This window comes from Canis lupus, chromosome 6 (assembly GCF_011100685.1).
Source record: "Canis lupus familiaris isolate Mischka breed German Shepherd chromosome 6, alternate assembly UU_Cfam_GSD_1.0, whole genome shotgun sequence".
NCBI lineage: Eukaryota > Metazoa > Chordata > Mammalia > Carnivora > Canidae > Canis > Canis lupus.
Window position 1 is genome coordinate 10984395 of NC_049227.1, and position 26068 is coordinate 11010462.

At 50.3% G+C, this 26068-nt stretch overlaps 2 long non-coding RNA genes across 7 annotated transcripts; one reads left to right on the top strand and one right to left on the bottom strand.

The window, feature by feature from the left end:
* Positions 1 to 752: 752 nt before the first annotated feature.
* Positions 753 to 7492, top strand: LOC119872160. 6 transcript variants are annotated; one of them, XR_005360602.1, is made up of 5 exons: positions 767 to 929; positions 1231 to 1390; positions 4862 to 4973; positions 5440 to 5507; positions 5908 to 6203. It is a non-coding gene; the product is annotated as an uncharacterized LOC119872160 (long non-coding RNA). The 6 variants fall into 6 exon arrangements; XR_005360601.1 differs by lacking the exon at positions 5908 to 6203 and adding an exon at positions 6494 to 7492 and having other exon boundaries at positions 769 to 929; XR_005360596.1 differs by lacking the exons at positions 4862 to 4973; positions 5908 to 6203 and adding an exon at positions 6494 to 7492 and having other exon boundaries at positions 753 to 941.
* Positions 7493 to 17372: 9880 nt separating this feature from the next.
* On the bottom strand, positions 17373 to 24912 carry LOC119872159. The gene is made up of 3 exons (XR_005360603.1): positions 24276 to 24912; positions 20922 to 21131; positions 17373 to 18072 (listed from the first exon to the last, which is right to left on the bottom strand). It is a non-coding gene; the product is annotated as an uncharacterized LOC119872159 (long non-coding RNA).
* Positions 24913 to 26068: the final 1156 nt, after the last annotated feature.

Here is a 26068-nt window from a genome sequence, read left to right on the forward strand (position 1 = left end):
TTCTTTCATTGTAAACTATACCATATGCCAAAAGGTGTATATAACCTTTACATATATTTAAAGAACAATGCACACCCAAGTACCTAGGATCCAGCTTAAAAAAAAAAAAATGCTATTCAAGGACGCCTGGGTGGCTCAGTGGTTGAGTGTCTGCCTTTGGCCCAGGGCGTGATCCCGGGATTGAGTCCCACATCGGGCTCCCGGCATGGAGCCTGCCTCTGCCTATGTTTCTGCCTCTCTCTCTCTCTCTCTCTCTCTCTCTGTGTCTCTCACTAATAAATAAATAAAATCTTTAAAAAAAATGCTGTTCATTTGAGCCCCCATGTGCCCCAAATCACGGCCCCCTCCCAACACTCCCAAAGTTAATCACTATCTTTCATTTGTATGAGTCATTCTTTTGCCTTTCTTTAATGTTTTCCATATATGTATGTATCCCTAAATACATAGAACACATATCCTACATCTACATAATATATATATATGATAAGTATCGCCTATTCGCATGTTTTAAAAATCTGTAGAAGTGCTGACGGGAGCAATCTCCAAATTATGGGTGACTTTTAGTTTTCTTCTTCTTTTCCATATTTTCCGAGCTCTTATCATAAATATACATTCCTTTTGCAATCAGCAAACGATGAAATACGTGGCCACAGCGACCAGAATTGTTTCATTGTGAAACAGGAAGCACGCTTGTTTGCGAAACAAATAAATCTTGTTTCTGCACTTATGTCCCTCTAAGACTTACCCTCAAAAAAGGTTCAGATTTGTTTAATGTGGTGTAGAAGCAAATATTGCTGAAATGAATCTCGAAACTGACCTGCCCCGCGTGGCTGTCTGGGTGAGCTGCAATGAGGCAGGTGCTCCAGATGCAACTCTGGGCTTGGTTCTGGGAGCAGCACCTGGCGTCCAGAAACGCTGCTCTAGGATTTGTGAGTTGATGTGTATCCTGAGTGGTGACTTGTTTCTTCTATTATTGAGGACACCAACAGTCTTATATTTTTACTCCTCTGCCACTGTCTCTCTGGGCGAGGTGCGGTGTGGGGCAGTGGGCTGGGGGGCTACACTGAGCCCCGGCCCCACCCACCCTCACCCTGGATGTGACCTCGGCCGAGCAGCCTCAGAGCCCCGGCGTCCTTCTGTGCAGCCTACAGATTGCACCTGGAGGAACATCTGCCCTGAATTTCTGCTTTTCATATTTTTCCTTAGCTTCGTTCTTATTCTTTCCTCAAGGTCACCGAGCCAAACTGTCTGGACCTCAATCCTGGCCCCGGGTGGGCTCTCTTTCTCCATGTCTCTGCTTTCCCATCTGTGAAATGGAAATGACACAGAATCTCCACACAGAAGACCACAGGGAGAACTCTGAACAGGGCCTGCTCACAGCAAGCTCCAGGTAAATGTGGGCAACACTCCTTGTACACTTTGTTCCCTCTGCTGTTTTGGTAGTTAGGCATCCTGTTTCCAATATTTTAGTGGTTGCTCTTATGTTTTCTTTTTTTTTTAATATGGATACTTAACCTAACAAACCTGAAGTTAATTAGTATCTCCTGTATCATGAAAGGTTGCCCTGAATCACCAGGATTTGGGACACATTTCAATGCACGTTACACATCTTTACATGGCTCCCCTACTTTTCACAATATATTTTACTCATTTTTCTGTTTTAAAGATTTATTTATTTATGAGGGAGAGAGTGGGGGAGGGAATGGGCAGGGAGCAAAGGAAAAGCAGACTTCCCGGTTAGCACAGAGCCTGACATGGGGCTCAATCCAACGATCCCCAGACCATGACCCAAGCCAAAACCAAGACTTGGATGCCCAACCAATTGAGCCACCCAGGTGCCCCACTTACATCTCGTTTTAAAAATCTTTAACATTAGTCTTTCATTATTGCAGTAAATATTCCTTTGATAGTGAAGAGACTTTTAGATTTTCTCTGGGGGCTTTCCCCTGCATTAGCAGCCCTGCTACAAGCCTCAAGCCCCACTGCTCTGCTGCCTGACACCTCCCTGCTCTCCACACACATGCACATGTACACACACATCTATGCACACACACACTTATGGACACACAGAGATGCCTAGAAACACACATGCAGACACACCTGCCTGCATGCACACATGCACAAAGCCAGTGGGGCTGCAGGCACATTAATCCTCTGAGCTCCACCATTGCACAATGATTCTGTAAGACAGTAACTATAGGGGGAGCAAGGGAAGGGGTTATGTCAGAACTCTGTACTATTTTTGCAGCTTTTCTGTAAGCTTCAAATGAACTCAACATGAAAAGTTTTTAAAAGTCATTTTGGGACTTCTTAAAAATATATATTCCTGGGCCCAGTGCAGACCTGTGGACTCAGAAGCTCTGGGGGTGGCACCGAGGTAGCCACATATTTTTTAGACCCTGCCTACAAATGCAGTCATATTCTCAGGTCTGGGGGGTTAAGACTTCCGCAGATGAATTTCACAGGGGACACCGTTTAGCTCATAATGGTCAGATACACTGGTTCCCTCTGGTCCCTCCAGCTGTGCTTCCAGTGCACACATGTTCTGCTCCAGGCACAGCCCCAACGTGACACCATCCCCGGCACCACACAGGCTTTACAGAGGGGTGGCTGCATGGAGAACCCCCACACTCCCCTGCCCTCTCTCCTGGTAGGGTTGAGGGTGGCTGGTAAATCCATCTTTGGGCCAGCCTTACCTTGGGAGCCCAGGAAGGACCAGCATGGGCCAGGAGCCAGAGCCGAAGTGAGCAGAGGGTAGAGGGAAGGAGGCCATAGGCACTCAGAGTCAAGCTAGAGTCTGCTTGCTCTGGGAAGCTACATTTTTTTTAAGATTTTATTTATTTATTCATGAGAGACAGAGACAAAGACACCAGCAGAAGGAGACACCGGTAGAAGGAGAAGCAGGCTCCATGCAGGAGCCTGACGTGGGACTCGATCCCGGGTCTCCAGGATCACACCCTGGGCTGGAGACGGCACTAAACTGCTAAGCCACCCGGGCTGCCCTGTGAAGCTACATTTTTAGCAGAGGACTCTTCATTCCACAGAAGCTGGGAACCACAGGTGCTCACCCATAATTGCCCATCAGGGCTGAATGTAAGTGCCTTCTATGATGGGGCACCTGGGTGGCTCAGTGGGTTGTGATCCCAGGGTCCTGGGATCAAGTACCACATCAGGCTCCCTGCTCAGCAGAGCCTGCTTCTCCCTCTGCCTCTGTCTCTGCCTCTCTCTCGGTGTCTCTCATGAATGAATAAATAAAATCTTAAAAAAAAAAAGAACCTTTTATGACAATGGAAGTGTTCTATATCTACTTTGCCCAGTGGTGTAGCCACTGGTTACCATGGCTATTGAGGATCTGAACATGGCTATTATGACTGAGGAATTGAATCTTAACTTTTATTTAATTTTAATATGAATAGCTGCTTGTGGCCAGTGGCTGGTGGATGTTCAAGCAGCACTAACCCCTCATTCCTCTTTCCCATCCTGTGCTGTGCACAAACACAGGCTACTGTTTTACCTCAGCCTTAACACCCCAGCTCAACGTGATGATGTGAACTTGGGGATTTGGGGTGAGGGGAGAGACTTGCAGGCACTTACTGAAATCTGCCTTCCTCCCCAGCCACTATCGTACAACCACCAAAGCGCTGGGTCCTTGTGGCTCTGAAACCAGATTGGAATTTATATCCGGAGTGGGGCTGCTCAAGAGAGGGCAGCCTAGGGCTGCATCAGTAATGAATGAGCAGCCACAGCTCTGAGATCAGGCCTCATCCCCTCCAGGTTCCTGGAACCCCAGGGGAGAAGGATGCCTCCCTTCTCAGGCAGATGGGCCGGGCCAAGGCAGACAGGGGCCACCAGGGCAGGCTTTGTCCCAGCCAGGGCACAGACCTCTGCCCACTGCCACCCCCCAGGCATGGGCAGCAGAGTTGCCTCCCTTGCCCTCCCCACTGGCTGCATCTGGCCCCAGATGGGAGCCCCATGACTGGCCCCAAGGCTGTTCCTATGCCCTGGGTGCAACCCAGGCTGGGTTTTATCCAAAATCCTCTATGGTGGCAACAAAGAGAACAGGAATGCAGCAGTGGAATCCAGCCCCAGCTGGAAACCAGGAGGGTTTTCCACCACCTGGGTAGAGACACCCCCACTTCCCTGTTGTGAGACCTTGGCAGGAGAGATGGGAGGACACTTATACCATCTTAGGTTACAGGGCCTATTGTCTGGAGGGGAAAGTCTGAGAGGCATCAGTATGCCCCACTGTGTCTTAGAGCAGACTTGAGATAAGGATTCAAGGCAAGTAGTTTATTGGGAGGTGACCCCAAGATCCCCACTGTGAGAAGCAGGGCAGGTGTTTTAGACTGAATTGTGTCCCTGCAAGATTCTTATGTTGCTGTCCTAACCCACAATGTGTGGCTGTATTTGGAGATTGGAAGGTAATTAAGGTTAAATGAATTATAAGTGGGGTGGGGGACCCTGATCGAACAGGACTAGTATCCTTATAAGAAGAGGAAGGGGTTATCTAGATGGCTCATTTGATTAAGTGTCCGACTCTTGTTCTCAGCTTAGGTCTTGATCTCAGGGTCATGAGTTCAAGCCCCATGTTGGAGCCACTTTAAAAAAAAAAAAAAGAAGAGGGACATCTGGGTGGCTCAGTGGTTGAGCACCTGCCTTTAGTTTAGGTCGTGATCCCAGGATCCTGGGATTGAGTCCTGCATCAAGCTTCCTGCAGGGAGCGTGCTTCTCCCTCTTGCCTATCCCTGCTTCTCTCTGTGTGTCTCTCATGAATAAATAAATAAAATCTTTAAAAAAGAAGAAGAGAAAGAGACCCCAGAGCACCTGTTCCGTCTCTGTCTGTCTCTCTGTCCACGAGCAGGGAAGAGGCTGTGTGGACACAGTAAGAAAGAGGCCTTCTGCAAGCCAGAAGAGCTCTCATCAGGAACCAACCCTGCAGATACCTTCATCTTGGACTTTCAGCCTCCAAAACTGTGAGAAAACAAATTTCTGATGCTTAAACCACCCTGTCAATAATTTTTTGTCACAGCAGCCCTACCAAACTAATACGGGAAGGAAGGCAGCTACAAAGGGGGATGTTGTCAAGCCCCCAAGCCAATATTTCCTCTGCCCTAAATCTTCCAGAGCCTGGAACCAGACAGCTGGTGACCATCGCTGTGGCTGAGAGCCCACTCACCTTATTCAAACCAGCCAGCCCTACGTTGTTTCCCCTGCCCTGTCCTGCCCTGCCTCACCCCGGGGGGAACCCAGTGCAGGATTCAGCCTATGCATTCCCCTCCCTCTCGCCTCTGCCTCCTGACTTGGGTGCTTCCCCACCGGCCTGCCTGGATGTGGGCCTCTTGTTTGGAGGAGAACTGTAACAGGAAACTTTTCTTTTAATGACAATATCCTCCCCACTCTGTGACTCAGTCACCTTTATAATTTAAGACATAATTACAGATCACAGACCCAGGGGAAGGTGAGGTCACAGAAGACAAGAAAGAAGAGAATGGCTGTTCAGAAAAGAGGTAAGGCTGCTCCTGCTGGACCCATCCAGAGCCCTGAGCTGACTCGGCTGTGCACAGTGCCCGAGGGATTACAGGAAGAGGGCGTGGAGGGCACGCACTCAGCAGGTGCAGAGAGCTGACTAAGCAGCTGGCTCGGACTCCAAGCCCAGGAACAGGCCACACTGGCATGAGCAGGGAGGTCAAGACAGGTCATACGCACATTTGTAGGCTGGCGGGGAGGGTCTGGGAGGGCGGGCCAGGTTGCCCATGGTCCCCTTGGACTGTGCCGGTGCTTCCCCAAAGACCATCAATAAATGATTAAAGATCGATCCACAGAGCTGAGGCCCATTTTATTTCTGACTATGTCTTTTCTTCTCTTTTCTTTTCTTTTTTTTTTTTTTTTTGACTATGTCTTTTCTAGTGGTTGCTCTGAATGGATGTGGAGAAGGTGACCCCTGGGCCTAATAAAAACACCTGCGAAATACTTTCCCAGAGTGAGATTCCTGCTGATAGCTAGCTCTTCCCACCTTGGCTTCGTCCCATGGGGCTGTCGATCCTGGGACCCACTCCCTGTTTGCAGAGAAGGGGGTTGAAAGGCTGCCCTAGGAGGGTGAGGCAGTGGCCTGTCCCCACAGCTGCCCTGATTCTGGCTGGCAGGAGCTCACAGTGTGCAGGGAGTCAGGTGGACAAGGTTGGGGCTGGATGCAGGGACGGTACATTTGGGCCAGAGCCCCTTGTCTCCAAGAAACCGAGGCAGGCACTCTTTTTTTTTGTTTGTTTGTTTGTTTGTTTTTTAAGATTTTATTTATTCATTCATGAGAGACACACAGAGAGAGAGGCCAAGACACAGGCAGAAGGAGAAGCAGGTTCCATGCAGGGAGCCCGATGCAGGACTCGATCCCAGGACCCCCAGTTCACAACATGAGCCAAAGGAGGACATTCAACCACTGAGCCACCCAGGTGTCCCAGAGGCAGGCACTCCTTTGACAAGAGGCTTTTTTCCACAGGAGCATCTCTTCGAGAAGGTTTTTCTTCAAAAGAGATGGAGGCAAGTCTGAGATGTTCTCTTCCCCCGGCACTACAAGGCCATAAATTTTCCTCGCCCATCTCCACTCCTACCCTGTGAGTTACAGCAGCTTCTCGGTCATTTATTATTCATCATTATCATGGTGACATATTCAGCAGTCTAATTCACCATCTCCCAGCGCTGACTTTATCTCGCTCTGTAAATGCTCGCCCAGCTGGAATTTCTTCTGACAAACTCCTGGCCCCACTCCGGCATTATCTTTCCCCAAACAGGCATGATCATTTAGAACTTTATTGGAGATCTCGTAAAAGAACCCTTCAGAAGCAATCAGGGCTTCGATGTATCACCGATCACTTAGCACTTAGGGAGGACACACGAGGATGAAATCAAACTGCCCAGCCTCTTGGGGCCACAGAGGACATTCAAGGTGCCATGGCCGCATCCCTCCTCAGTCAGGGGAGGCAACAGATATGTCCCCTGGTTCACAAGGGACCCACTGACTGACATGGCCATGGAATGCCTGAAAAGCGTGTTGGATGAAACCAGTATGATGGAATCCCTTGGGGAGGCAGCAGGCTGTCTTCTGGTTGGAAGGGGCTTGCTGGGAGGGGCCGGGAGTCCTCAGACCCTCTGCTGTCACTCCTGCTGTGGCCCCCATGGCCCACACACCCTGTTCCCACCCACATGCTGCCTCCTACTCACTGCCCCGAGGGACACCCGCTGTGGACCCTGACCTTCACTCCCTCAAAGCTTGCCTGCCCTACCTGGGCTCCTTTTAGGGACTTGCCTCCACTCACTGATCTCAGGTAATGCTGTCCAAAGGGACATTCTGCGGTGGCAGAGATATTCTCTATCCATGCCATCCAATAGGTAGCCACTGGCCACATGTAGCTACTGAGCACTTAAAATGTGGCTCATGCAACTGACAACTGCATTTTAATCTAATTTTAAGTCAAAAGTATGGCTCAGTGGTTAAGCGTCTGCCTTTGGCTCAGGTCGTGATCCCAGGGTCCTGAGACTGAGTCCCGCATCTAGCTCCCCACATGGAGCCTGCTTCTCCCTCTGCCTGTGTCTCTGCCTCTCTGTGTGTGTCTCTCATGAATAAATAAATAAAATCTTAAGTTAAAAGTAAACAGCCACGTGTAGCTGGTGGTGGCCAATTGGAGAGGCAGGTCTAAGGGGGGAGAGCTTATCTGTTCACGCAGCATGTCAACTTGCCCAGAAAACAGTCATAATTAACACCAAGTTCTTGACAGGTGCTAGGCATGATGTTAGATGTGTTCTATTCATTACCCCATTTCATTTTCATGGCAACCACGTAGGTATCTATACGCCATTTCGCAGACAATAAGACTGCAGCTCCGGGAAGGTAAGTCACGTTACCAAGAAGAGATTCACATTTGTGCAGTCCAGAGTGGAAGCTAGGAGAAAGTGGGCAGGCTTTCTCCACGTCACAGGGGTCTGTGTGATAAGCTGCGCTCTGTCGCATGTCTCATCTCGCTGGGTCCCCGGAGCAAGAGGACACAGGGCTGTCCAATGCCTGCTCCCCCACCCCACCCCCGCCAGAGGAGCAATCTACTTTGACCATCTCTGGGTGGTTGGGAATATGACTGCCCTTTCTGTGGTTAAAGAAAGCTTAACACTGCCCCCAGGACAGGATGGCCCACTCAGCTGGGGTCTTGCTTTACCCTCTCATCTGGTCGAACCTCAAACAAGTGGCAGTGTTACAGCAGCAGGGATTTCGGTGAGACGTGAAGGGAACTTTGCAGGTGCAGGCCCTGGAGTGAGCTTCAAGGAAGATGACACAGCTCCATCTTTGAAGAACCTTAAAAGCAGCACAGCTTTTTTTCTGGGGTCATTATGACAGGGTTCTGTCCAGAGGCAAAGGGAGAACCAGATGACTCCCCACAATGGTCCCTTGGAGCCTGTAACTTTTTCTATGAAAACTGCTATTTTTCATTAAAATCCCTCTGTACATGACTTGAGGAAAGGAATTATGGAGCAAGATTTAAAGAAATAACTCTGAGACTAATGGGGGCCCCTCTTACATAGGCTGGTTCTCATAGGATTCATCACTTGGTCTCTGTCCTCTTCTCAGGAAAAGTCTCTTCCTCTCTCCTGTGAATGGCTCCGTCTTCCTCACACTCTCTGAGACTTATGATAAGAAGCCATTCCAGCAAATGTTGCAGTTGGGATGAATAATCCATCCTTCCTGCATTGGCTGGAACATTCTCTGTTCCTGGGACTTGGACTCCCCCACCCACAGGAAGGGGCATGGGCTTCCTTTTTGGATTAGATCCTCCATCGCTAAAATGGAGCAAAACTTCCATCACCCTCATGCTCTCTTCCAACTCAGTGCCAGGAGGGTGGATGTCAGGCATCGCTAGGCAACCAGCTGTTCTGCTCCCTCACTCCCCACCCCAGAAAGCAGCCAGGTCACTACGCAAGTCTAGAAGCAGCTTTCCATTTTCCTTCCAGTTCCTTTTTCTTTTTGTTTTTTTCACCACTGCTACTTTTATTCCTATCAGATCAGGTTATCCATTACTTTTTCCCCAAACTTACTAACTGGATGAAAAACAGAGCTACTTTATCCATTGGTGTCAGGATCACACAGATTCACACAGCATGGAGATGTGCAACATGTGGTTTCTTTATTCCTCTGCAAATAATATCTATAAAATAATTTGATCTTGGACACCTGAGCCCTGGGTGGGCTCAGTGGTTGAGTGTCTGCCTTTGGCTCAGGTCATGATCCCAGCATCCTGGGATTGAGTCCCACATTGGGCTCCCCACAGGAAGCCTGCTTCTCCCTCTGCCTGTGTCTCTGCCTCTCTCTGTGTCTCTCATGAAAAAATAAATAAAATATTTTTAAAAATAATAATCTGATCTTCCTCCCAGGCCCCTACCCCATTTGTAGCTGGAGAAAGGGGAAGGGAGAGAAGAAAACAAAATGCAGGGCAATGCAGCAAATACAGCATCCTTCTATAATCTAATAGTTTCTTTATTCTCTTCAGGGTTTTTCTTGCCCCCCCCCCCACCACCACCCAGGCCTCAAACACCTCCCCCTGCGCCTGTGCCTCAAGGTAGTGTCCCAGTCTGTGTGGATAGTAGGTGGTTTTATGCCCTCCTGGCCCTAGGGTGAAGGGTCCCTTGTCCTTAGATGAACATGTGGCTGGTGTCTCCTGAGAAGGACTGGCTACAGGATTTCAGGGCTCAGTGCCAAAGAAAAATATGACGTGCTTTGTTCAAAAATTGCTAAGAATTTCGAGATAGTGACAGCAGAGCATTAAACCAAGTACAAGCCCTTCTAAGTGCAGGCCCTGTGAACACCGCCCCTGGTGTTTCTGTGCAGACCTGCCTTTTGTTAAAGTCTATGGCCAAGTGAAGGCTGTTGGAGTCTGTTCTCCTGAGACTTGATCAGAGCCACAGATGAAGCTGAGCTTTCTTGCCTCTGAGAGAAGTGGTGTGTCCCATCCCCCACCAGGGCACAGGGCCCTCTAGAACCCTTGGATATGGAGCCCAAATGCCCCTGCCAGAGATCCCAACCTCAGTTCAATCCAGAAGCCCCCCCATCTTATCCCTGTCCCAGGAATGTGGGTACTCCCAGTCCTGCCCACATCATACAGAAGCAAAGGTACTTGGAGGAGCTGGACTCAGGGCTTCACTCTTCCTTCCAGGTGGGGAAGGCAGGCTGGGAGGCCACCTGCCCCTACCCCCACCCAGAGTCCTAAAAAGGAAGTGTAACAGAAGCCCCTATGTAATGCATCCCCCAAGTGCGCCCCTAGCCTATCAAGAGGTATTCATGACACAGGTTCAGCATCCCTATCCCCATGTTTCCCACTGCGTGAGCCATTAAGCTCAAAGGGACAAATTCCCTCTGATTCAGTCCACCAGGCCAGCTTCTTGATCTACTAAAGTGGAAGCTGAAGTCATTTCAAGAACCCTTACCTCTCTTGACCAAACCTGGCTTCCTAATCTTGCTGCAGACTTAAAAATCCTATTTTGTGCCTCAAAACTGATATTAGCTTTCTTCCTTTTTGCAGGGCTGGTATAACTGCCTTAATCCCCTACTCTGTCTCCAAGGAAACTGAAATGGCTTTGTGTTCACATTGGAAGAGTCTTGAAGCGGTCAGCAGACCAATTTCACAGGGTCAAGTGCCAAAAGAAAGAGGGTGTGGCCCCGTGGCTCACACGTGGCAGGGACACCCGCCCTGGCGGTGTGAGGTCCCTGTGCTAGAGAGGAAAGGGAGATTCAGAAGTTTCCTGCTTTCAGGTGACATTTGAAGGAGAAACAAGTGTGAATTTTGCAAAGGTGAGTGAAAGGAACAGATGAAAGAAAGTGGGGGGCAGAGAGGCACCCACCCTGGATTAAAGGGGCAGTCCCCCAGCTCCTGCTCACTCTGCCAACAGCACAGAATGCCAGTCTATTAATGTTTTTTTTACAGATTTTTAAAATATTTTTAATGTTGATAATTCAATTTATTTAAGATTTTATTTATTTATTCATGAGAGACACAGAAAGAGGCAGAGACAGAGGCAGAGGGAGAAGCAGGCTCTCTGCGGGGGAGCCTGATGTGGGACTCCATCTCAGGATGCTGGGATCACGACCTGAAGCAAAGGTAGACGCTGATCCCCTAGCCACCCAGGCACCCCAATTCATTCAATTTTTATAAAACAATAAAATTGTATGGTACAACATGTAGGAACCAAACAAAGCATGTTTTATGACTGAACCCAACCACTAAAAGAACAGGAGAAAGACTGAATACCAGGAATTGGGAGGGGGGGGGGGGGAGAGGGGCAGACCTTGCAGGATGATGTATTCTGAGAGAAATGTGTTCCCACCAATGGGAAGCCATGACATGGTCTCAAACAAGGCAAAGTCACCACCGACCTGTGTCTTGAGGAGAGGTATCCAGTTGTTGCATGGAGCCTGACTTGAAGGAGAGAAGGCGGACATGGCATCTGGATAGGACAGAGCCGAGGATGCGGTGGCAGTGAGCAAGGAGAGATACTTAAAAGATAGCACTGGTGAGTGCCTTAGAGGTAGACAACCATTAAATAAGCCAAGAGTTGATTCTCTGGCACAAACCCAAAACTATGCATTAAAATCAACTCAGGATCTAGCAGGGATGTGGACCAGTGGATTCTCCTGTGCGCTGCTGATGGGAACCTGCAATGGTACTCCCACCTCGACAACAGTCTGATGGTTTCTTTAAGAACTTCAACATGCATCTACCTTGTGACCCGTTCTTTCCACTTCTAGGTGTCTACCCAAGAGACATGAAGTCACATATCCATCCGGAGACTCAAACTCAGGTCCACAGCAGCCTCATTCACAATAGCCAAAAAGTGGAAACAATCAAAACGTCCATCAATGGGTGAATGGATACAGAAACTATAGTGTGTCCCCCCAGTGGAGAGCTGCTTCCGCTAACCACTAATAGATAACAATGTGAGTAAGTCTCAACTCATTCTATGGAGTGAAAGAAGCCAGGCTAAAGAATACATGTAATATGACTTCATTTATATAAAATTCTACAAAATGCAGGGCACCTGGGTGGTTCAGTTGTTGAGTGTCTGCCTTTGGTTCAGGTCATGATCCCAAGGGCCTGGGATGAGTCCGACATCAGGCTCCCCACAGGGAGTCTGCTTCTCCCTCTGCCTTTGTCTCTGCTTCTGTCTCTCATGAATAAATTTTTAAAAATCTTTAAAAAAAATTCTACAAAATGCAAATGAATGGAAATCCTATCAGTGGTCACTTGGGGGTGGGAGGGTGAGGGTTGAATTTCAAAGGGCTATTAGGAAACTGTGGGAGGCAACAGAAATTTTTATCTAGAGCGTAGTGATAGTTTCTATATGTGTGTGTATATATATATATAATTTTACACTTCAAATATGTAGTTTAGTACTTCAATTCTATCTCAATAAAACTGGAAAAACATTAACTCAAGGAACTGGAATAAAACGGTCTGAGAAGCAGAGCCCAACCTCCACGTTGGATCTGCATTTCTGCCTCTTTTAACCCAACTTCTAATTTTAGACAGAAATAAAAAAAGGGAAAGACACCAAAGTGAGATCTCGCTTGAGAAAGGTGTTGAAAATATATTAAACACTGAGATTTACCATAATAAATTAAATGAATAATTATGGAACTCTCTTGTCAAATGTTTTTAAAAAATATTTTTTAATTAGCAAGTAGAGAGAAAACTAACGTGAGCTAATCATTTTAAGGAATATATCCTATTATGTTCTAATGAGTGGCTTTTTTTAATTTGATTTTATTTTTCTAATGGAAGTTTTTATTTCTGAGACTTCCTAAAGGGGCTTTCTTTTTTTTTTTATTTATTTATTTATTTATTTATTTTTTTTTTTTCTAAAGGGGCTTTCTGATTACACATTTTTAAAGTACAATTTGAAGGGAACAAGTAAGTTTTTAAACAAGTATATAATGATGTTCCCACAAGGCCCAGGCTTGGAAGCTAGCCAGTCCTTTGGTTCAGTCCCTGTCCTTGTTTATTATGAGGCTGTGGACAAGTCTCCATGCCTGACAGAGACTCGGTTTCTCCATTTGTAACACAGAGCTAATGAGCCCCTCACCTCCAGTAGCACAAACTATAGAGACCGAAGGTGGATTTCTCCCTCTATCGTGGTAGCTGATAATTATTAGACTTTATAATCAGTCCTGAAATTGCTATCTCCCAAAAGGATATTTGAAAAGGAGGAAATTACAATGCACATTCTCTCCGTTCAAATCAGAATGTTGATCACACAATGAACTGGACGCTTCCGGATGCATCGTAAAACGTTCTCAAAATAATCTCACTTTTCTCGTTCCTCACCTGCCAGGCAGCTGAACCGCAGCTTTATGAAATATGACATGAGTCCTCTTTTATAGCCAAGCATTCATCTTCAGACTCCTTGGCATGCGAGTCCCTCCAAGTTATTTTATTATTTCCAAGAAACTGTAACTGAGCCTTTTTATATACCTTCTGTTGTCATAAGAGTGATCACACATAAAGCATGTCAACCAAATAGGAGAAAGGCATCCTTCATGTAGTTTATGGTTTCCTTGAGACAACCACTCTCTGGGCCTGGTCAGCTGACAGCTTGGAATGGGTATTGAATGTGGCTTTCCAAGGAAAAAAAGCCTGGGGCGTGTAGAAGGTCCTCCCTTGGTCAGTTCAGCCAGCGGTCTGGGGTCCTGGGGTCGGGGGAAGCTGCTCTTAGCAGAAGGGGGCCCAGTGAGCCCCACCTAGGCCTGCAGCGCATCCTCGGTGCTGGGCTTGGGCTAGAAGGCTAAGGACCTCCCCTCTCTCAGCTTCACCCCTCTCCCCCAGGTTCCCGTCCAGGATTTCACCTCCAAGGTCTCCTCCCTTCTCTGTCTCCTTTTCTGGTTCCGAGGCAGACCAGGCTCCAGTTTGTCTGGTTCCAGGGCCTCAATGTCTCAGCCTTTAATATGGGGATAGAAAATATGCCAGCGCGGGGATTTTTTGCTTTTTGTTTTTTAATAAGGATCAAATCAGATGGTGGCGGCAAACACGCTTAGTGAATTACCCCGAGGTGCGCCGTCATTGTCATTATCATTCCTGCTGTGCGTCGGGGAGTCCCAGGCCCCGCGGCTCCCCGCTCCCCGCGCTCCCCGGAGCCGGCTCAGCGCCGAACCGAAGAAATCCTCCACCGACCCGGGGGCGCAGGCCTCCCCCAGCATTTCCCGCCTCCTAAAGGGACGGCCCGAATCCCCCAAAAGTTATGAAAGTAATTTTAGTCTTATTAATTCTGGAAACAAGTCAGTGCGCAGGGAGAAGGAAGATGATGGCTCAAATTAAAGGACAAGGTATGAGGGGACCGAAGTACCTGGGGGCGCGAGGATGCGGGGACCCCAGGCTCCGGCACTGAGGCAGACAGCTGGGTGGACCCCGAGGAGTGGGATGAGGCCTGGGAGTGGGCGCCCAGACGGGGGGCGGGACTTGCTTGGGCCCTGTGAGAGCTGGAAGATCCTGGGAGTCATAGAGTATTCTAGGTTGAAGGGGGGGGGGGGGGCAGTGGAGTGCAGGCGAGGAGGAGCGCACAGGAGGGGGCAGTGCCCTCAGGGCTGGGGGGGAGCGCACAAGAGAGGGCAGGGCCTCAGGGCTGGGGGGAGCGCACAGGAGGGGGGAGCGCTCAGGAGGGGGCAGGGCACACGGGAGGAGGGGGGTGCTCAGGACAAGGGATGGAGCGGGAGGACGGGGTGCTCAGGACCAGGGATGGAGCGCTTAGGAGGGGAGGAGGAGCGCCCAGAAAAGGGGAGTCCACAGGACCAGGCCCAGGGTGCACAGGATGGGGCAGCTCACACAGTGCTGGGCAGGAGCGGGGCAGGGCGCACAGAAAGGGGGAGTCCACAGGATGGATGCAGGGCCCACAGGTTGGGGGCTGGGCACACAGGACTGGGGAGGGCTTGGGCAGGAAGTAGAGGGGGGTTGGGGCAAAGTTGGGGCCCAGTAACTGGGGCCACCCGCAGGGCAGTTTGGGGATGTGTGGTTGCCACTACCTACATCCTCCAGGATGAGTGAGAGTTATCCAGAGAAAGAACAAGGGGAAGAACATGTCAGATGGAGGGAATAGCATATCCAAGTGTTAGGGATTGAATTGTGCCCCTAAAATTTCACATGTTGGAGTCCCACACCCCAGCAGCTCAGAATGTGATCACACTTGGAAACAGGTTCGTTGCAGACGTAATTAGTTAAGATGGGGTCATTAGTAGGGGTCCTAATTCAGTATGACCTGTATCCTCATTCAGGACAAATGGGGACACAGTGATGCTCACATAGGAGGAGGCCATGGCAAGACAGGCAGGGAGAAGACAGCCACTGAGGAGCCAAGGAAAGAGGTCTGGAACAGATTCTCTCTCACAGCCCTGAAAGGAACCTGCCTACCTGCACACTGATCTTGGACTGCTAGAGCTGCTGTCACAAAGCCCCATGGACCAGGTGGGTTAAACAACATGGGTTCATTATTCCACGGTTCTGGGGGCCAGAGTCCAAGACGAGTACGCCAAGTCACAGAGGCCTGAATGAGAGGGCATGGTGTGGGGGACTGCGGACAGTTTGTAGCCAGGTAGGAAGCATGAGTGGTATAGGTGGGTAGTGGGAGGAGGGGGCTCCAGAGAGCCATGTTCAGTTTAGGGTTTATCTTTGGTCAGTGTGGAAACCAGGCCTTCTAGCCAGCAGGGAGGGTGGTCAGTTTGGGCTTTAGGAAACCCACTCTGGCCACAGAGAGGAGGAAGCTGCTATGGCCACCTACACAAGAGATAGAATCGAGGACAAGGGGGTGGCGGGGACTGGGCAGTCCCAGGAGTGTCAGCAGGACTCCCAGGGGCCTGCAGGAGTGAGAAGTGTGTCAATATGCATGGGCCACCATAACAGAGCACCATACACTGGGCGGCTGGACTTACGGACATTTATTCTCTCAGTCTAGACGCTGGAAGTCCAATATTAGGGTGTCGGCAGGGTTGGCGTGTCCTGAGGCCTCTCTCCTTGGCTTGCAGATGGACGTCTCCTCCCAGTGTCCTCATGTGGCTGTCCCTCCGTGTTTGTCCGAGTCTTAATCTCTTCTTGTAAGGACCCAGTTATACGGGGTGAGGGCTACCCTAATAACCTCATCCTAATCTTTCAATCCAAATGCACATATATTGAACCCATATTAAATGGGACACAGTTAAGAAGTGACCCTCTCTCTCTCCATCTCCAGTTTCCTGCTGTTTCACTTGATCTTCTATAACATGCTTACGAGCAGAAGCTCAGACTCCCCAGAAAGTGGTGGCAGTGCAGCCCAGGTGAGTGTCAATCATTTGAAGCCTGCATGGAGCTGGAGTTGGGGCTTACTATGGAGGGCTGGGCTGGCACTCCAGTCCTGGGAGCTCTGGAATGAACAGCCTTGACATCTACGTGATCTTGACTCACAAAGTGTGAATGGAATTGTGATCAGCTGTGGCCCTAGTGTCTTCTCCCCACTGGGTAGTAGTTGACTTCGCATCAGTAGAGAATTCAAAAACCTGTGTTGTTTTTTTTTTTTCCTTTGAGAGAGAGGAAGCACGAGGGGCAGGAGGGGCAGAAGGGGAAAGAGAAAGAAAGCTGTGTGTGTGTGTGTGTGTGTGTGTTTTAAGACTCATTTATTTGCTTGTTTTTAAAATATTTTATTTAATGGGATGCCTGGGTGGCTCAGCAGTTGAGCGTCTGCCTTTGGCTCAGGGTGTGATTCCACGGTCCCGGGATCGAGTCCCACATCAGGCTCCCTCATGGACCCTGCTTTTCCCTCTGCCTACGTCTCTGCCCCTCTCTCTGTGTCTCTCATGAATAAATAAATAAAATCTTTAAAAAAAAATAAAGATTTCATTTATTTATTTGAGAGAGAGCATGAGCAGGGAGGAGAGTGGGAAGAGGGAAGAGCAGGCTCCCTTCTGAGCCAGGAGCCTGATGTGGCTTGGGGTTCGATTCCAGGACCCTGGGATAATGACCTGAGCGAAAAGCAGACACTTAACTGACTGAGCCACCCAGGCACCCCTTATTTATTTATTTGAGGTGGAGGGAGAGCTAAGAGTTAGACATTCAGCCGACTGAGTCACTCAGGTGTGTCCTTTAAACATGTGTCAGTGGTTAACTCCAGAGATGGTGTGAGGAAAGTCACAGCTGGGGCAAATGGGGCCTTCTGGAGCCAGAATGGTGCCAGCAGGGAACACAGAAGGCTCTAGAAGGAAGACCTCTTTATTTTTTGTTTACTTATTTGTTTAATTTGAGGGGGAGAGAGAGAGAGAGAGAGAGAAAACGAGCCAGGGGAGGAGCAGAGAGAGAGAGGATCTCAAGCAGGCTCATGCTCTCATGACCTGACCTGAAGCTGAAATCAAGAGTCAGACGCTTAATCAACTGAGCCACCCAGGCACCCCATTCATGTACCTCTTTAAAGACCCTGTCTCCACATACAGACACATTCTGAGGTATTGGGGGTTAGCCCCCAGCATACGAATTTGGAGGGAGACAGTTCAGTGCAGAACAAAGGGATACCCTTGTTTTGGTTGCAGTTTGCACTCAAAGCCCGTGGCCGGCTGTGACACCTGGAGGAACGCAGCACAGGCCTGCTGCTCCCCCAGACTGGCCCTCATGAGGCGATGGTTTTTCCTGGGACTTTGTTGCCGTCTGGGTTCAGCCTTCCCAGCACGCTCAGAAATCTAATTTTCATTCATTCGAGTGAATTTATCAAGCTGGCTCAGCACCAGACGATTTTCTGGGCACCGTGAAACGGCTCCATCTGTCTTGGGGGTGAACTGGCACCAGTCAAGTTCAAAGAAAGTGATAAATAAAAACCACAGTGCCAGGTGAATGATGTGCCCGGTGAGATACAGCCGTCGGACGTGCAGGTTGACCGGCCAGCAGCCTCTCTCCCTCAGATGACCTCCAATGAGAGCCAGATGACCCCCGGGGGCCACTGTGGGTGGACAGACTTTCTCACAGAGTAACCGCACTTTCTTGGCCAGCAGGCAGGCCTCCAGAGAATGACTGATGCCCTCAAATTTGCCTGATTAGCCTGGAATCAGAACAAGGAGAGTGAGGTAAACCTGAGCGGGGAGGGGTTCTGGGCCTGCACAGCCCGAGGCTCTCTCTCCCGTGCCAGCGATCAGCCCTGGCAAGCCGGCTTCGATGCCTCAGCCAAGATGCCTCCTGCCCCATCCCCGCTGCATGGCCCTGCCCACCACTGTCTCCAGGCCCTGGCTTACCAGTCCCCCTCTTGCTACATGATCTATTTCCGAACAGAGTATAATTCAATTTGGCCAGATTTCCATCGACTGAAGCTGCAGAGCTATGCCAGGCTACCTCCAGACATGTGCCCCCAAATCCCAGAATTCTAGGTGTTTCCAAAGCCTCCAGCCCTGGAACTCCCAACCCCGACCTCCCAGAGGCCAATCCCAGCCAGGGCAGAGCTGTAACGTCTCTGAGCAGCCCCATTTCCAGAGGGAGAGTTTTGGTAAAGCTAAGGAAGCCTCAGCATCAGGACCTCCTATTTGGGCCCCTGTGAGAGCGGGAAGTTCCTGGGAGTCATAGAGTATTCTAGGTGGGGAGAAAAAGGAGGAAATCAGCAAACACTTCTGGTAACTTGCCTAAAGAGATGGCAGGAGGAAAGGAGCTGGATTCCCAGGGCCTCAGGACTTCGTGGTGATTTCCTTTGTCATTCTAAATAAATACTCATTTCCCTACCCAAGTTTGTATTGCATTCATGTATTCTTTTTCTCAAAGGGAATCCCTCAAACAGTCTGAGCTTTGAGCTCTCAAACTCCAGATCCCTCCTGCTGCTTTGCCTTGAGCCTCCTTTTCTGGACAGTACTGTGGGCAGGAGGGTCCCCCCTCAAAAACAGGTGGCTCCTGTCCTTCCCTACTCACAGAGACGGGCCAGGAGGGAGGTTGAAGTGGTGACCCAGAGAAAGAACCTGGAAGTTTTCAGCAGAGAACCGTTGGTGTGGAAAGCACTATTGGGTCTGAGTTCTGCCCACGCAGTGAAGAATACCTGCTATCCCCTGGGCCCTCCCCACGGAGACCACCACTGTTGGGAACACCCACCTGGCTGGTGCCTTCATTTCATCCAAGGGAGAGACTTTTATCTCTGTCTCTCTCTCTCTCTCTCTCTTTTTAAAGATTTTATTTATTCATGAGAGACACAGAGACACAGGCAGAGGGAGAAGCAGGCTCCCTGCAGGGAGCCTGATGTGGGACTCGATCCCTGGACCCCAGGATCACACCCTGAGCCAAAGGCAGATGCTCAGCCACTGAGCCACCAAGGTGCCCTGAGACTTTCATCTCTTAATAACATATGCCTTCATGTTCTTTTCCAGGGACGTTTTTAAGCTTAAGAGGGAAAAACAAAACAAAACAAAACAAAACAAAAAACTTTGAAAATCGCTTTAAACATTAAATCACGAATTTTTGTGCCTCCCCCTCAAATTCAAAATAATGTATTTTTGCAAACGACAGAATCATCAGACATCTTCCCTCAGTCATCTGTCTGTCTGACAGACACATTTTTAGGGACAGGCGACTGCAGTGCTTAATTTATGTCTTTGTGTGTTTTAATGAGCTCTGTACAATTATTTTGATCTGGGAGTTGCTGTGTGGCTCCGCATCTCTCATTAGCCTGGTTGTTTGTCATCTCCTCACCTGTGGAGGGTTCTTCCCCCCACCCCTTTGTTTTGTATCTGCTGGTTCCCTTCCCCTCCCACCCCCACCCCCGTGTAAGCTGGGCTCCATATGGGAGTTCCTTGGGCGCCAAATCCTCCCTTCATTCAGGATAAAGTCTGTCACACAGGGACGGGAGTGGGAAGGCAGGAGCCAGGGCCCCATCGCCATGTGAGCTGGTGGCAGGGCTCTGGACGCTGCAAGCTTCACCTCCACTAGCAGACATCCGCCTCCCTTTACAGGGTCTGCTGCCTCCTGCTCTCTGCCCCTGCTCCCAGCTGGAGACCCAGTCCCTTTGCCTCCCACAGCATACAGTGACTCCCCCTCCTTCTGTAAGAGTTGCCACCTCTCGGAGCAGCAATCACAGAAGCTAATGCATGATTCATGGGAGGCTCTTGGCCTGGGAGTGAGCGCCAAGGGAGAGGATCATGAGGCCCACAGAAGCACTTTGGTTCAGGGAACATTCTTTCATTGATGCACATCTGTGCTGCCTGGAAGTGCATTAAAGAGAATCAGATGTGCTGCTACTTCTAAAATAGCTTTTGAATGTGCAAAGTGCCCAGGGAGGATGGGGAATGGCACAGAGCTGACGAGGCACTAGGATGCTAGGGCCTCATTCCGGCTTTGTCCTTGAAGCACAAAGCACCATGTGCCCAGTAGTGGCCCTCCTGGGCCCTGGGACAGAGAGAAGCCTATCTCAGCCAGGGCAGGACCACTGAGACTCAGAGTCCCGACATTGCAGCCATTTACCACGTATAGCTCTGTTGGCTCTGTGGCCATTTAAAAAACAAGGATATCTTTGTCATCCTACCTAACAAGGATATCCCCCTATAGCCCTCACCAGAGGCGGAGCTTTGGGCAAAGTGGCCAAGGGGTCCAATATCTGGTGCAGTCCCAGATCCACCATCTACTACCTACAGGCCTTGTTGGGCAACTCACTAAACCTGTGCCCTCCTGACTTAAAACTTCCCAAGTGGTATCCCACCAATGTCTGGTCAGCTGGTCTCTATGCTCTGGGGGTATTCAGAAGGACCACTTGTCCTGGGGGCAAGATCTACAGAGCTGCTGGGCCAGGAACCATCGAATCAGGAATGTGTGTAAAGGCCAGGGCTTTGGCCCAAGGCACATCCATCCATCATGGCTTCCAGTGGTAAGTGATTCAAATCTCAACACAACTTGGCCTCACATAAAGAGGGAACTTTTTAGTACCCGGAGGTGAGGATGCTACAGGATACAGCTGTATCCAGGCATAGAAACAATGTTGTCAAGACTCTCTAGTGCTGCAGCCCAAGACTGCTGCCTTCCTTTCTGTTGGCTTCATTCTCAGACAGGCCTCTCCCATGCGATGTCATCACAGCTTTGCCAGCTCTGTGGAGGATGGTCCCTCTTGTCCACAGGCTCAGTGAAAATCTCTATGACCTGAGAAGATGGATTGAATGATGAGCTTGGGAATGAGTGGTGTCAGCACCACCAATCCACACAAAATGAGGGAAGAGAGCCCTAGAGGAAACTCAGAGTCATCAGAAGTACAGGGACAGTATGCTGGGAAGAGACAAACACCAGGGACCCAGTGTGGCGTGAAGACAGAGGCCCCATCACTGTTCTGTGCTATTTACACAGACTGAAGCAATAACAAACTTGTCAGGTTTGTTCTCCCCAGGGCTCAGGTTATAGCAGTTGGCATTTGAGCTGAGCTGCTGAGAGTAAGCATCAGTTTTCCAGATGGGAAAGGAGGGAAAAGCATTCAAAGCAGGGGGACCAGCATGAGCAAAGCTGCTGAGGTGTGAAAAGCCATGGCATGTTCATAACCAGTGATCCCCATTCTTGCCAGCCCCACATGGGCAGCAGAAATCACTGAGTGGGAAGAGCACTGGTTTGGGAGTCAGACACGCTCAGGTTCAAACCCCAGCTCTGCTGCTTCCTTTCTGTGAAATCTTGGCGGGTCCATCCCTTTGTAGGGGTTTAGTGTACTCCTCAGGACATTAATATGCATGGGAGACCCTGAAGTCCCTTATTATAGACACTGATATTTGCTGGGTTTTTTTTTTTTAAGATTTAATTTATTCATGAGAGACAGAGAGAGATAGAGAGAGGCAGAGACACAGGCAGAGGGAGAAGCAGGCTCCATGCAGGGACCCCGATGTGGGACTCGATCCCAGGACTCCAGGATGGCGCCCTGGGCCAAAGGTAGGCGCTAAACCGCTGAGCCACCCAGGGATCCCTGATATTTGCTGTTTTTACAGTACCTCTCTGCCCCCCATCCCCAGCCTGTGCCTTTCCCTGTTCACTTGGGCAGAAAACCACATTTCCCATGCTCCCTTGCCCTCTAGTTTCTAGATAGGTTTAGTCAGTGGGAGGCACTAGTGCAAGACTTGAAAGGTGACACAAGAAAAGATGCTCAACATCACTAATCATTAGAGAAATCTAAGTCAAAATCATGAGATACCACCTCACACCCATTAGGATGGCTACTATTTAAAGCAGCAACGACAATAGAAACTAACAAGTGTTGGCAGAGATGCAGAGAAAAGTGGCCCGCTGTGTGCTGTTGGTGGGAATGTAAATCAGTGCAGCCATGCCGGAAACAGTATGGCAGCTCCTCAAAAAATTAAAACTGGGATTACCATAGGATCCAGCAATGCCAGTTCCGGGTACATATCCAAAAAATAGAGAGCAGAGTGTCCAAGATATATTTGTACAGCTGTGTTCATAGAAGTGTTATTCACAGGAGCCAAAAGGTGGAGGCAGGCCAAGCGTCCATCAACAGATGAACAGATAAACAGAATGTGGTCTAGCCATCCAGTGGGATATTATTCAGCCATTAAAAGGAAGGACGTTCTGGCACTTGTCACAACACAGATGGACCTTGAGGATGTTAGACTAAGTGAAATAAGCCAAACCTAAAGAGACACCGTATGATCACACTTATACGTTAGGTAATGTAGTCCAGGGGCACCTTGGTGGCTCAGTCAGTTAAGTGTCTGACTCTCGGTTTTGGCTCAGGTCATGATTTTGGGGTCATGAGATCGAGCCCTGTGATGGGCTCCACGCTGGGCCTAGAGTCCACCTAAGATTTTTCTTCTTCCTTTCCCTCTGCCCGTCCCCCCACTCATGCTCTCCAAATGAATGAATGAATGAATAAAATATTTTAAAGCAGTTAAATCCATAGAAACTGGAAATAGAAAGTGGGAGCCAGGGCCTGGGGGAAGACAATGACAGAGTCAGTATTTGATGGGGATAGAGTTTCAGTTTGGGAAGATGAAAAAGTTCTGGAGATGGATGGTGGTGATGGTCACACAACAATATGAATGCACTTAATGCCACTAAGCCATACACTTAAACGTGGTTAAGACGGCAAATTTTGTTATGTGTATTTTATACTAATTTTTTTTTTTTAAAGACTGGGAGGCAAGGATGGAAGAAGGAGCCAAGACCTGGCCCCCACTGTCTGGTGGAGGCTGCAGGATGGCCGTTCCTCCTCCATTGCTCTGGCGCCTGCTACACAATAATTCCCTCCTTGATCCCTTCTCCTGACAACAAGCCCCAGACACTGGGCTCCAGTAAAACCACTACCTCCATTGGTCTTACCAATCCCAGGGGTGGTTGCAGCTTCCAGGTTGATAATCTCTGAGTTGCCTCATTTTACCCTCTTGGCTTCTCTGCTCCCTAATCACTTGGATAACCAACAAATTCACTCTGTTTCAATACCCGGAGTGGTTTCTCTTTTCCTGCCTGGGGTTGTCTGTACTACACACCAGTGTGTGTGGCCAGGAGGCAAGGGGCGCTGTGGGAGCAACCCCCAGCAAATCCCCCCCGACTGGGGCACACGAGGAGCAAGCAGAAGCCCGGATGTCAAACTGCCTCCGGAGCAATCAGCCCAACCATGAACCAAGCTCCAAACAGCCAGCCTGGAGTCTCGGCTTCCCCAGCAGGTGGGAACACAGGAGACAGACACTCCACAGGTGAAGAGGAGACATCAAAGAGAATCCACAAGCATTCTCTGCATGGTGTTCTGTAAGTAGCTGCAATGTTTCATTATTTATACCCACTTGCAGCACGCTCCTCCTCGAGCCTGAGCTGAGCCCCCATCCAGCCTGCTGTGGCTGGGGCTGACCTTGGGGACTCCCTGCGGAGTTGACCTGAAGACTCCCTGTCTCAGTGACCCCCTCCCCCCCCCCCCAATCCTCCGGTGTTTGCTCAGATCAACCCCTCGTTCAAGATCTGCCATCCTGAGCTCATCTCCCTCCTGACTCCAGGGACAGCCACGGCCCTCCCGCCCTAAGGACAGCCCTCCTGCAAAACCAGGAGAGAGGAAAACCTGCTCTCCTCCCTGGGTGAGCTGAGGCCCTGCCTGGATCCTGAAGCTTCTCATCCACAGCCTCCAGCTTGCCTCCCAAGGATGCAGGCAGATGCATGGAGAGGCCACTTGCCGCTGGACCAAGTTCCATCACAGAGAGCAAAGGTGAGAAGAGGGCCTCCTGAGAAGTCCCAAACCGGCACCACCCCCTGAGCATCACCACCATTGCTCTGCCGTAGGGCCACCTTCAGTCCCCAGCCTGGTACCTGTGGCTGTAGAGGGGCAGCTGGCATCCCAGCACCACCCACCACCCGCTGGCCAGCCATCCACACTGCTCGGCACTGGTCCCAGGAGGCCTCTGTGGTGCTTAGTGGGGGCAGAGCCAAAGGCCACAGCCCATCCCCTCCTGGCAGACCCAGAAACCCTCTGGTCCCCAAGGGAAGCTCCCCCCTCTGCTCTCAGCTTGGCCTATAAGATAGGAAATCCTGTTCTCACTTCTGCCTTCCGGGGATACACCGGGAGAGCCACGCTGTCCACCCTTCCCTGCCCTGGTGGGCCGGTGACCTCCGTGATCGTCGAGGGCTGGGTGCTACCGTGAAACCGAAGACCGCCTCTCCCGGCTCCTCCCTGGGCAGGAGCCTGGAGCCTCGAGGTGCGAGGTGTGAGGTGCGGAAGAAGGGACAGTGCTCCTGCCTCTCACTTGAGGAGCCGGCCTCCCTCCTCTGCCAGCCCCGGGACATGGACAGCAGGACCCGGCCTCTGCTCTGGTCCCATTCGTGTTAGTGGTGCCCACCGGATGCCCTCACAGGCCCGGAGCGTAGTTAGGGCCAGGAGGTGAGCCCGTTCTGGCTTCAGAACTCTCAGGGGCCCAGCCCCCCTCTCCAGTGTGCAGCTCTGCTTTTCTTCTCAGAACAAAAGAATTACAAGTTGCCTGGAGACAGAACCCGTCTGCCCTTTGGAATGCAATCCCTCACCTCACCAAGCCAGGGCCCACACTTCCTCTGCTCCTGCAGCCGTGAGGGTGGTGTGGACCACAGCAGCTCTCTGCTCCAGCCCGGGATGAGCATCCCGCTCTCGGCTCAGAACCTAGCTTGTGCCAACATCGGACCACAGGAAAGGCCAAGGGTCTCCAGGAAGAGTGTGAGGGTATCACCATGGTCAAGGGGGCAGTGGCTCTGGACCTTCTCTGCGTGGGGACACTGAGCAAGAGTATATAAATACTCCCTCTTCCCACTGGGCTGGCCCCACTGCCCTCCCCAGCTCGTGGTGGCCTCTTTTGGCCCCTTTGGTCTGTCTGCCAATTGATTCACCTGTAGAGGGCCTAAGGGACTGAATAAGTGTCCCCCCAAATCCATGTCCACCTGGAACCTCAGAATATGGTCTTCTTTGGAAATAGGGTCTTTGCAGAGGAATGATTGAGGTTAGAGCTGAGATCATACTGATTTATGGTGGGCTCCAATCCAGTGAGAGTCTCCTCCTCAGAGACACAGGAGGACCCAGAGAGCCGCAGGGACAAAGGCCAGGGGAGGACTGGCAGAGACTAGTGAGGTTGACCAGCCCAGGAAGATCAAGGAGTGCCAGGAACCGCCAGAAGCTGGAGAGACCAGAACAGATTCTCTCCCTGGAGCATTCAGACAGAGCACGGCCCTGCAGACAACATGATGTTGGGCTTCTGGCCTCTGGAGCCCCGGAGCCCCGGCAGAGTAAATCCCTGTTGTTTCAAGCCTCCCGTTGGCAGTACTAATACAGAGAGCCTTCTGGATGGGGAGCCAGCCTCCCCAACCATCCACCCTGTTTGCCCGAGGTCACAGATGTGCTGACCTGAGGCCTCCCAGGACTACACTGCAATGCAGGAAGCTGGGGCTGTCTCCTCTTACAGGCAGCCTTCAGGGGTCCTTCCCCCAGAGCAGGCCTGCTCCTGAGTGAGTAGCTCTGGTCCCAAACAGCCAAGCAGTGGGACCCAGAGGTCACCCCTCTGCTGGTTTATGTCCAGGCTGTGTTGCTCAGCAGTGCCCCTGTTCCTACCTCAGTTTAAAAGTAATTGTGTTCGTTTGTTTTT